This window comes from Populus alba, chromosome 5, assembly GCF_005239225.2.
Source record: "Populus alba chromosome 5, ASM523922v2, whole genome shotgun sequence".
Taxonomy (NCBI): Eukaryota; Viridiplantae; Streptophyta; class Magnoliopsida; order Malpighiales; family Salicaceae; genus Populus; species Populus alba.
In genome coordinates, this window is record NC_133288.1 from 5,378,833 (window position 1) to 5,390,474 (window position 11,642).

The following is an 11,642-nucleotide window of genomic DNA, read 5'->3' on the forward strand; positions in this document are numbered from 1 at the left end:
CACTAAACCATAAATATTGACATTTTGACACCATCACCTCTCTCTCTGTCTCTCTCTAACATATGCCCGGGTATCATTGAGAATCAGCTTCTGTTATTTCAATGAAACTCGCTCCATTGTTACTAAGCTCCGTTTGTTTGCAATGAATTCCTTTTGGACAAAAATAAAAGTAAAAAAAAGATACATTTCCATGTTTGGTTATTATGAAGCAAATCTCAGATTTAAAACAATCTTAAATGTAGCTAAAGGAAAAACACAAACGCTCTCTCTCTCTCTCTCTCTCTACAAATTTTCTCATGAGAACCAGCAAAGCGTAAAACAAACACAGCTAAGCACGGTGAGTTGGCAACGACGTCGTTTTTTCTTACCAACCCGGTTTTCCCATGGCGAAGAAAGAAAACGACGTCGTCTCAAAAACCTTCCATCAAAAACCTTGGTAGAAAGCGCAGACCGGAAGTTCGCTCGAGTCCGCGACCTGCCATTGTACGGACGCGCCCCGCAGAATCACTACTTTCAGAAAGTGTTCAAGGCATACATGAGGTTATGGAAGTACCAGCAGGACAACCGGTCAAAGCTAGTTGGCTCCGGTTTGAACCGGTGGGAAATCGGAGAGATCGCGAGTCGGATCGGGCAGTTGTATTTTAATCAGTACATGAGGAGTAATGAAGCCAGGTTTTTAGTTGAAGCGTACGTGTTTTACGAAGCGATTTTGGAGAGGAAGTATTTTGATGCCGGCGGAAGTGGTAAAGCGAAGGTTGATGTCGGTGTTAAGTTTAAGGAGTTGAGATTTTATGCTCGGTTCTTGCTTGTTGCTTTGATTTTGAGCAAGATGGATATGTTGAGATTGCTTGCTGAGAGGTTTAAAGCTCTTGTTGATGATTGCAAGACGAATTTTCGAGTAAGTTGATTTTTTTAATTTTGCTTTGTTTTTTTTTTTGAGAAGAAAATGTTTAGTTTTTGTTGATTATTTATGTGATTTTGGCTGCAGACGTTTTGTCTCCATTTTAGTATTTTTTTTATTTGTTTTTTTGGTGGATTATTGTGTTTTTTTTCTTTTATATTTATTTACTGACTTTGAATTTTTTATTTAAGTGGATTCGTCTTTTCTTGTGGAGAATTGTTTTTTTATTGAACTTGGTTAGGAAGGAAACTGTGGAATAGGAAACGGTGATTAAGTGACTTTGTAGAAAATTAATCGGCTCTTTTGATGTAGAAAGGCAATTTTTCGGATTAGTTAGAAGTCAGATTGCTGAATTTGTGAAAAATGGATATCTATTTTACGTTTGTTTGGTGAAGGTTTAAGAATTCTTATGTTTTGGCGTGATAGAATGAAAATTAAGCTTTTGATATCTGTTAAGGAAAAGAATTAATTTTTAAGTTAATTTGGCGCTTTGATTCTCGGGGATGCGTTTCTCAAACTTAATATAGAGAGATCGTTGCTAAACACTGGATTGGGTTTCTATTTACAGTTTACTGGAAATAAAGACCTTGGAAGTTGGAAATAAAGGGGTAGCAATCCTAAAGAGGCTTAGACCTTTTTAGTTCTTTATGAATTTTCAAGGATTTACATGTTAATCTACGTTAAACAGTTCTTTAAATAAAGTTGACACACTGGTATGGGAGGTTTTTGTGGTTAGAGTTTGTATGTTTGGTATTGTGGTGTAGAGTGCTTTTCAAAAATGCTTTTTGCTTGAAAATGCATTGAAATGATTTTTTTCAGATTTTTTTTTTCATTTTTTGATATAAGCACATCAAAACCATCGAAAAGCATTGAAAAAACATTAATTTGATATTTTTTCAAATGAAACACAATTTTAAAACGCATCCAAAAGCAGAAGCTACCACACTTTTAAGTTACTGTCGCAGGACATGCCAGCTAGATGTGGCATCTGGTTTTATGCCATTTCAGGTGAATGAATTTTGTGTAATTGCAGCTGGCATTATGCATTATATATTATACGTATCTTATAAAAAACACCCTATTTTGATGGAAAGGAAGCGTGGCCTTGCAATTTCAAGTAGTGGTTGCTGAATTAATTTGCCGTTATGAGAATCGGTGAAGTTAGAGGCAAGAGTGAAAATGATGTCTTTCTAAATGTAGGGGTAAGGCATTGGCAGAAGAATTGGTGAGTCTAGTGGTGGTAACTTCAGTTGAATGGCCTGGGTGGCAAGGCAACTAACAGACTCAAATGAGTATTGGCTTCCAGTTCTAAAGAAAGACTGGAAAAGGGGAAAATGAGAGAAATAAACAGACAGAACACCAGTTTCAATCCCATTAAAAATTGTGGTGGTCCAGAAGTTGACTTCTGAAGCAGCAAGTTTTAAAATTGAAAGCTGAAGGCTGAAAGGCAAAAATATGGTGGGTGCATGGATCATTTAAAAAATGAACACATAAAAATAATGGCTTCCAGTTCTAAAGAAAGACTGGAAAGGGGAAAATGAGAGAAATAAACAGACAGAAAACCGGTTTCAATCCCATTAAAAATTGTGGTGGTCCAGAAGTTGACTTATGAAGCAGCAAGTTTTAAAATTGAAAGCTGAAGGCTGAAAGGAGAAAATATGGTGGGTGCATGGATCATTTAAAAAATGAACACTTAAAAACTAAAAGAAAATGGTAGTTATTTAAGTTATCTTTAATACCTTAAACTTGATTGGTGCAGAGCAAAATGGTGAAGTGGGTGCATATTGGTATCGTTTATTATGTGTGTCCTTTCTCTATTGAGCATCTAAGGAGCATCATGTCCAAATGGTTAAGAGCACCAACAATGCTCATAACCATTGGTAGTTAGTTCAGGTGGCCTAGTTGCATTGGTTCTTCCAAAGTGATAATTGATAGATCATTGCCAAGAATAGAGTTCAAGCAATAGAATTTGTGAGGCTATGTTGGGTGAGGCAATGGATGCAATTCAAGGCATAGCTACTTATTTGGTAGAATGAATAATTTACAGTGTAAATTCGACTTCTATGCATTTCTATATGAGACATGGACTAGGAGGCTTTTGGTTAATATGTCCAAATTAACTAGAGAAAATTATTGATTTTCTGTGTTACCATTATAAGTTGAAATGCTGCATATGACTTTCTGTCGACACTTGCATGAACAAGAGCAAATGAATTATTTGTCCTCAGGAAACAAACTTCAAAGAATGGAAGCTAGTGGTGCAAGAAATTTTCCGCTTTATGGAAGTTGATAGTGCCTTCACAAATGTCAGGCCTTTGCGGTACTGTGCTCTATTTGATTCTCATGCAGCTTCTCGTCCTTATTTGGCTCGTTTCCATGCAAGGAAGATTGTAAAATTCAGAGATGCTCTCTTGACAAGCTATCATAGAAATGAGGTAAAATATTTTTTAGACTTTGTAGGACTGGTTATTGATAAGTTCACATGGAGCTTGAATTAGCAAGTTGGCCCAATTAAGTGAATTTTTTTGTAACAAGTTATGTTTTTTGTCATTTTCAGGTTAAATTTGCGGAACTTACTTTGGACACTTACAGGATGATGCAATGTTTAGAATGGGAACCTAGTGAATCTTTCTACCAGAAGCGTCCAGTTGAATCAGTTTACAAAAAGCGTCCAGTTGAATTGAGTGAAAATGGCACTGTAATTGATCATTCTGGAGCTTCTGGATTGATAGATATGAACTTGGCTGCAGATTTGACCGATCCATCTTTACCATCAAATCCAAGGAAAGCTGTTCTTTATCGTCCTTCAGTGACATATTTGCTTGCGGTTAGTTCTGAAGATCTTACATTATTAAGTTACCCAGGTCTGTCTTTTATGCCTCAGTTGAGGCTGCTCTGCTTTCAGAATGAAGCAATTGATGTCATTTGTGTGAGGCTTTTGCATTATCAGGATTTCCTGTCAACCAGGCCTCATGTGAAATTGTTTCATCTCATCAAAAAATTTGTGTGATAACTTCATTAGCATGGAAGACAGTCGTAGTCAGTGTATGTTGTGGCAGAATTTTTCTGTGCAAGTAAATTTTGTAGGACACAATGACATCAGCTGTAGAACACGGCTCAATTTAACAAAATCTTATACCAGTAACATGTAGTTTACTATTGAAAACCATGGTACAAGTATACTTGTGACTTTGTTTTCCCATTGGAAATCAGCAGGTAAGGCTCATATACAAGTTTCTGACCATTTCACATTTATTCCTTGAGGGCATATTTTTATTTTTCATTCCTTCATTGGCATGCTATATACTCCAAAATGCTGGTTTCAGTTTGACTAAATTATTCACTCACAGGTTATGGCAACAATTTGTGAAGAGCTGCCTCCAGAGAGCATTGTGCTAATATATTTATCAGCCTCAGGTTAATGATCCTCCATAAGCTAGTACAAGTCAACTGATTGTGTCTCATCATCCTAGACTAATTGTCTTCATGAATCACTTCTTCAGGGAAGACTGCTCAAAGTAATGCTTTTCAAGTAGAAAGCTCTGGAGAATCAAAGAAATCTTCCAAAGACAGGGTTGTCTCTGGAGCATACAGTGAACAGAAAATCCATGCACTGGAAGCCCATTGTAACGGGAAGAGAGAGTCAAGTGACTACCATGACAACTGTCTCTGGTTAGGTCCTCGGGGAAATGGTGGTGAGTGACTGCACTTCTTTTTTTCTCTTTCTAGTGTTTAGCCTCAGTTTACTGAATTTACTTTATCACTTTCCTGCGTTGCTGTTCCACTCTAAGGTGTGATGCTTTTGGATTTTCAGGGTCAAATGCCCTATACCCTGGCGATATAATTCCTTTCACTCGAAGACCTCTTTTCTTGATTATTGATAGTGACAACAGCCATGCATTCAAGGCAGGTTTGTCATAACCTGTGAATAGCTTGTCGTAGAAATTGGATTTGATTCTACAGTCTAGTGTTTAGAATTATTTTTTCTGGCTTGTGGTGGAACTGCATTTAAATTTAACATATGACAATTTTGTGTCTACAAATATCATTGAACATGATGGATTGCATTACATGCTTGCCCATTGATGTGGGTGTCTGTGTTTTGCGAGGGAGAGAGAATATGTTGCAGATTGTTCAAAAAAGAAAGAAAGAAAGGAATGGAAAGGAAAACATGTTGCAGAGGATCTTTCTAAATTAAATATTTCATTAGTGCATGCATTGGAATAACTAGCTGTTTGCATGCATATGCAGTTTAAAACTGCACTAGCTTTCATCAATCAAACTGTTGGATGTAACTTACTATTAATAATGCCAACTTCAAGCTTGATTGTTTATTGATTTGTCTTGCATTTGTTGTAATTAATAAAATTGTTCTTTAAACATGAAGAGCTGTCTGTTTAGACCATAATACCTCTTGGTATGATGTACTTGAAAACTGCAACTGTATCTATATAAAAAAAAAAATTTAGGTAAACTGAAGTGATTGATCTATAAAACTTAACACCAGTATCTAGAATATATATAGATAGACTTATCATCTCACACCCTATGTCTTTCTATAGTACAGTGATGGTATCAACTCCTATGGTCGTGTTCTATTCAGCAAAATAAAAATAAAATAGTAAAATATTTGCTACTTTTAATCTATACCTGGTGTGTTCAACTGACGTGCACAGTAGATGCAAAAGCCAAGGTTTTATGTTCAACTGATGCACATGGCAGCTGCTTGCCTGATTTATTTTAATCCCTTAATCAATATGCTAGTGCTGATTTATTTATTCCTTAATCTTCAATGTACTGTGGAGGAAGCAGATACATTGTTGACCTCTTTTGGTAGCGAGTTTGATGGGATTCATTTATTCCTTAATCTTCAATGTACTGTGGAGGTAGCTGCTGGGCATGCATAGCCTCATCTTATGACCTGCATTTAGATCTGACTCCTTTCTACCAATGTCAATTTGTCTTGCTGGCATAACTGCAAAGGGATTTATGAGGCAAATATTATCAATGCTTCTTATCATTCATCTGCAGGGTGTATCATACCTAGGATTCTCCGCATTTCATCTTGCCCTATTTTGTTCTGGTTTATCCGTCAAGTTGTTTTTTTGAGTTGTGGATGATTTTCAGGTCCTGCATGGTGCAGAAAGGGGAGAGCCAGCTGCTTTGCTTCTTTCACCTTTGAGGCCAGCATTCAAGAATCCATCTGCTGTTGATGCAACACATAATGGAAGTCAATTTACCTTTTTCCTGACTGCTCCTCTGCAGGCATTCTGCCAGATGGTTGGCCTCACTTCTGATTCTGATATGGTAAGTTGTTGGTCTAAGTTCTTTAATTTGTATGATAATTTTCATATTCCTATTTTCTCTTGTATGGCTAATGACACTGTTCTTTTAGGATTCTTATAATGATGCTGAGGAGATACTTTCCCTTGCATTCTCTGAATGGGAGGTTATTCTCAGTACATCAAAAGGCCTGGATCTGGTTTGGGCACAAGTTTTATCTGATCCATTTCTACGGAGGCTTATTCTGAGGTACAGTTATCTCTAAATAGAAGCAAAGTCTTAGTAATCTGTGAAGTTATTCAATATCCTTTATACATTTTGATGGTTCTCGACTTGTGGCTGAAATGGTTCTTACAACAATAGGTTGGCCATGTAGATGCAGGACCCTTTCCCTTTTCATTCTTTGCTCCTTTCTATGTAATGATTGTTTTTAGTTTGGATATATTATTGGGTTTTAGCTAATCCTCCAACATATGTTTATGGAATGTGTCTCCAGATTCATATTCTGCAGATCCGTGCTCTCGGTCTTCTGCTCTCCTGAAGATGATGAGCAATATCTGCCCGTTTGCCTACCCCATCTTCCCAGTTCTGTCTCTGCAAGATCTGAAGTTGTGCGGTCAGCTATAATCCAGCTCGCAAATCATCTTAAGGTTGCAGATTGTTTTCAATTTGATGACAAGGAAGCAAGATAAAAGTGCGGGTTTCTGGCTATCAACTTCAATTAATTTAATGAGGTAAGTAACTCCTGGAATTAGACCAGTTGGTTTCAAAGGCATTTCAAATTGCTGGTCAAGAAGAGAAAATTAGCTGCGCATGGTTGTTTCTGCTTGTTTAATGGTTGACATGCCAGCTTACACGTTGTGGTTTGCTGTCTTAGGATGGTGCTTGATGATTTCCAGTTATTAATGAAAATAGATGCTAAGTTGTTTAGGTGTTTGTCGGTGTATAATCTAATTGGTTTATACTTCTTTAGAGTTGTTATCAAGCTAGTGCTAATTTTTTTTGTTCTTGTAATAGAAAATCAGGTTAGTCAGTCGAAGGGAATATATGTTTTTTTTTTTTTTTTTTTTAATTTTATAGTGGCCACGGATTCATGCATTATTGCTGAAGCCGCGGGACAGGCATATGTAAATGAGCACCGGAATCCTTTCAAATTGCTGTGCAATTTACAAATTCGACTCGGCCCAATTGTTTGGTGTTCTTGGGTGGTCCCTGTTCGAGCTCCGGTTGTGCTCACGGCCTTTCTTTTCGGGATTTTACTCCCACAGCAATGGATGTAATAATTAGTTTTACTTGTTTAATCTTCATATTATTTAAATCTAATTCATAAATAACGTAATCATCTCAATAAAATGTATCCAAATTATGTCAGATGACAAAATCGAAATGTAATTTTTATTTTGAGACAATGTAATTGATGTATAATCAGCGTGATCAATCTTCTATCTGTCCATGATCTATCTACCAATGTAATAGCAAAAGCTACATCAACAGAGAGACTACGCTTGAATATGGTTGTGGCTAATCATGTTGATGCTTCATGTAAAAAAAAAAAAAAAAAAAACTACGAAGTGAGACGAGTTTATTATGTCATTGTTTATTTATAAAAAACAGAAAAGAAAATGAAGTATTCAAGAAGTTTTTGCTGTTTAGAAGCTATAGATTAGTGCTTGATTTATGCCGCAGGCCAATTAAAAAAAAATGTAAAAAAAGATGTTTAAATGCAGTTATAGTATTTTAAATAAGAAAGAAAAATCTCACTGCTTGGGTAATGGATATTTCTAGGTCCAATAATTGTTGGTCTTATTTACTTGTATGATAAAAAAAAAAAAAAAAAAACAACGAGACCAAGGTTTTTTTTAAAAAAAAAACTGATAATGATGATCTGCACAAAAAAAATACTTGTTAAAAAAATAAAAAATGAAATTTAATTTTCATGTAATACAATAATGAATAACAAACAAAAACTAAAAAGAAAAAAAAATCCAAGTTAGTATGCGAAACCCACAACTCAAGTAGTGATTTTAAAATAACCATATAGAAAATAGATTAAAAAAAGTTTTGAAGTTGAATTTCCAACGAACCTAGCATAGAAGAATGAAATTGAATAAAAAATCAACCAACAGAACAAACAATAACAAAAAAACACTAGCAAAACTGAGTAAATTCGCCAAACCTCGTGGCCAGGCTGCCTGAACGAGATAGCCTAATAAAAAGCAAAACAATAAAAATTATAAAGTTCAATTCTAAAACAAATCTAATGTTCAAGGATAAAACTAAAAAAACATTAAACTTTTTTTTATATAAAAAAACACCGTAAAAAATATATTTGAGTTAACCCAGGTTAAATCATCAAACCCGCGATCCAAAACATGAAATTGAGATGGCCCCATAAAAGTGAGACCGACGAAAATTATGAAACTTGGTCTCTAGCAAATTCATTTCACACCAATGAATTTGAAAAAGAAAATCGGTGTAAAAAAGGATCTAAAAAAAAACAATGTTAAGCCGAGTTAACTTTTCAACCTCGTAACCCAAGTTATGATATTGGAATTACCTTAATGGGAAAAATCATGAAATTCAATTCCTAATTAATCAAATATTGAAAGATTAGATTGAAAAAAAAAAATCAATTGTAAAAAAGACAAAAAAAAATCAAAAGAAAAAGGATCCAATCTGAAATAAAACCAAAATGAGAGGACAAATTTGAATTTTTTATAGAGTAGTGTGAATTATAAGGAGAGGAGATAGAGAAAAAAAATAACCCTCCACGTGCAACCAACAACCACACACGTTGCGCTGCCAGAAAGGTCACTCGACAACGCATGGAACGCCACAAAAGATAACAACATTTTAAGAGAACGTTTGGGAACGCGGTGCAAACCACGTTTCAAAAAAAAAAATTATATGTTTTAGATCGTTTTGATGTGCTGATCTCAAAAATAATTTTTTTAAAATAAAAAAACATCATTTTGATGCATTTCGGCATGAAAAGTACTTTGATAAACAACTACAACCACACTTCTAAATGGACTCTAACATTAGAGGAAGTTTCATGTGCCTTTAAAACTCGACGACTTCCTTTACACGTTGTCATGTGCATTGCCCATTTACCATTACCCTTTAACCCCAATTGTTTTCTTTTTTAAATATGTTCCCTCAAGCCTTAATTATTTTAGATAAATAAATTTAAGCTTTATTTTGTAAAACTGAGCATCAACAACGCGTCAAAAGTTTTCCTTGACATAGTGGAATCCTTATATCAAGACAAACAAAAAATATTGCTAAGTCTAATTTCGAAACAATTACATTTTAAGGGATAAAGTTGAAAAGCATAAAAATTGAGTGATAAAAAAAAACTTGGGGCTTATATTTTCCTTGCATGTGCACTTCAGTCTTTAATTCTTTTAAGAAGAGGGGGTTGAATATTTGTCTATTGTTTAAATTTAGTCCCCGTAGCTTAAATTGTTTTAAAACAATACAACCTTATTAATTTTGCCAAAACAAGGATCTACCTCATGCTATATTTTTATTGACATTGCAAGAACCCTACTCGAAGCCAACTAAAACAAAATATCAAGTTCAATCTCAATTCAACCCAATTTAAAAGGATGAAATTGAATATCCAAAAAGAATTTGAGTGGCCAGAAAAAATATCATCACAATCCATAGTAATTTTATGCCTTGAGCAACAATATTTTTCTTTAGTTTTTTTTTTTTTTTTTGCAATTGTAATTGTAACTAAATATTACAAAAGTTTAGGCTAAATAGCTTGCATTTTTTTATGGTCGAGTTAAACTAGTAAAGAGATCAAAGCAATCTAGCATGCGTGCGTGCACATGTATATTGGATTATAGTTTGAGCATAAAAAATCCTAGTACGCACATTAGCACATACAAAGCAAAAATAATTAAAAATAAACTAGTACATGTTTTTGTTGACATTTATTAGAGAATTGACGGTTCATCTTGTCTTGTCTTAAGGAACTCTTGGGTAAGTTTAACGCACTTACTTATTGAAAACCTTAGAACTAAAATCAGGTAATGGTTTATTGTTGTTAATGATAAATTATTTGTTCTCAAGTTTTTATTGCTTCTCACATGATGTGAACATGATAATTATGCAATCAGCCTCTCATAATTCCAAGCATTCCTTATTTAGATGTACTATTAAACAAGGTTTGGTTTGTGTAACGCAAGGTTAAACATATTTTTAAAATTTTTGATATGAAATAAACATACTGCACTTCACATTTTTTTTTTATAGTCCACATACACATGGATTGTTTATTAACTTTTTAATGTAAGATAACTAGACTACACTTTATTACTCATATTTGTTTTTTTTATAATCCATATTTACATGCATTGTTTCATAATTTATCCATGTGAAATATTAAAACTTCAAATATTATTTTTTTAATTTTTCTATGTTTATTCGATTCAACCTGTGATCCACAACCCAGCCCCTTGGCTTGATCAACATGCAAACCGAGTCTAATAACCATACTTGTAACTAGTGTTTTTATTAATTAAATTTGTGTAACACAAAAAAACATTTGTTAACGAGGTGTGTGACACATCAAGTTAATAAACATAACCTTAAATTTGTAATACTCAAGACATATATTTTTTTTCTTGTTTGAAGCTTGTTTGATTACATTTTGAAAGTATGTTTGATTTGAAAAATTATTAAATTGATAATTTTAGTATTTTTTTATAATTTTGATATGTTTATATAAAAAATAAAAAATAAAAAATTAGTAATGTACAAGGCGACCAAGGCAGCGCTCGTATAGAAATGTACAAGGCGCTGACAGGCGTTCTGACATGGGTATATTTTTGTACACTACAATAACATACAACCAATTAGTTTTGGCCCATTGATCTCTTAGAGCATAAATGTAATTTCACAACTCCTATGCTCCTTTTTTTTTACCTGCAATAAGATTTTTGTTGAGGCTCCGTGAATTATAATGGTTTATTAATCAAAATAAGATTGGAAGCATACACTTAATAAGAAATATATTTACATAATTTAAATGAGTCCTTCCTTACAATCTTTTAAGAAGGTTTTTGGAAGTATGTCAATAATTTTTAAAGTGTTTTTTCCATAAATATATAAAAATAATATATTTTTAATACTAACATATTAAAATATATAAAAAATAATTTTAAATAAAAACAAATATTAAAATTTTGCCGACCTTTATTAAGATCGAATTACACGTTACAAAATTCACGATACATAAAAGTACAGAAGAAAAAAGAGTCACTTCCCTCAGCCAATAGAACTGTAGAATCAAGCCTCCGCGATCCTCGTCACTTCGCTAAGACCACATCCTTGCCGTTCACATCAAGTAGAGAAAACACAAATTAACAATGTTTAAACCGTTCGATAACAAGGAGAGAAAGCACAAAGATATCCAATCTTACCCGTCCGATTCCTAACGCCAAAT

General features: G+C 34.0%; 1 pseudogene; it reads left to right on the plus strand.

The window, feature by feature from the left end:
• The first annotated feature begins 351 nt into the window (after positions 1-351).
• Positions 352-7,631, plus strand: LOC118031221 (uncharacterized; annotated as a pseudogene).
• Positions 7,632-11,642: the final 4,011 nt, after the last annotated feature.